The following is a 1,087-nucleotide window of genomic DNA, read 5'->3' on the forward strand; positions in this document are numbered from 1 at the left end:
GTGAAAATGAAATTGGTGATGAAGGAGCCAAATTCATAAGTGAAATGAATCAATTAACATCACTTGATATTAGTGGAAATCGAATTGGTGATGAAGGAGCCAAATTCATAAGTGAAATGAAACAATTAAAATCACTTGATATTGGTGGAAATCAAATTGGTGATGAAGGAGCCAAATCAATTTGTGAAATGAAACAATTAACATCACTTACTGTTTCTTACAATCAAATTGGTGATGAAGGAGCCAAATTCATAAGTGAAATGAATCAATTAAAATCACTTAATATTGGTGGAAATCAAATTGGTGATGAAGGAGCCAAGTCAATAAGTGGAATGAAACAATTAAAATCACTTAGTGTTTATAACAATCGAATTGGTGATGAAGGAGCCAAATTCATAAGTGGAATGAATCAATTAACATCACTTGATATTGGTGAAAATCTAATTGGTGTAGAAGGAGCCAAATCAATAATTGAAATGAAACAGTTAACATCACTTAGTATTTATAACAATCGAATTGGTGATGAAGGAGCTAAATTCATAAGAGGAATGAATCAATTAACATCACTTAGTGTTTTTTGCAATCAAATTGGTGATGAAGGAGCCAAATCAATAATTGAAATGAAACAATTGACATCACTTGATATTGGTGAAAATCAAATTGGTGATGAAGGAGCCAAATCAATAATTGAAATGAAACAATTGACATCACTTGATATTTATTTCAATCAAATTGGTGATGAAGGAGCCAAATCAATAAGTGAAATGAAACAGTTAACATCACTAAATATTGGTGAAAATGAAATTGGTGATGAAGGAGCCAAATCAATAAGTGAAATGAAACAATTGACATCACTTAATATTGGTCAAAATGAAATTGGTAATGAAGGAGCTAAATTCATAAGTGGAATGAAACAATTAACATCACTTAGTGTTTATAGCAATCTAATTGGTGATGAAGGAGCCAAATCAATAAGTGAAATGAAACAATTGACATCACTTAATATTGGTGAAAATGAAATTGGTGATGAAGGAGCTAAATTCATAAGTGGAATGAAACAATTAACATCACTTAGTGTTTATAACAA

This window comes from Naegleria gruberi, assembly GCF_000004985.1.
Source record: "Naegleria gruberi genomic scaffold NAEGRscaffold_197, whole genome shotgun sequence".
NCBI classification, from domain to species: domain Eukaryota; phylum Heterolobosea; class Eutetramitea; order Acrasida; family Naegleriidae; genus Naegleria; species Naegleria gruberi.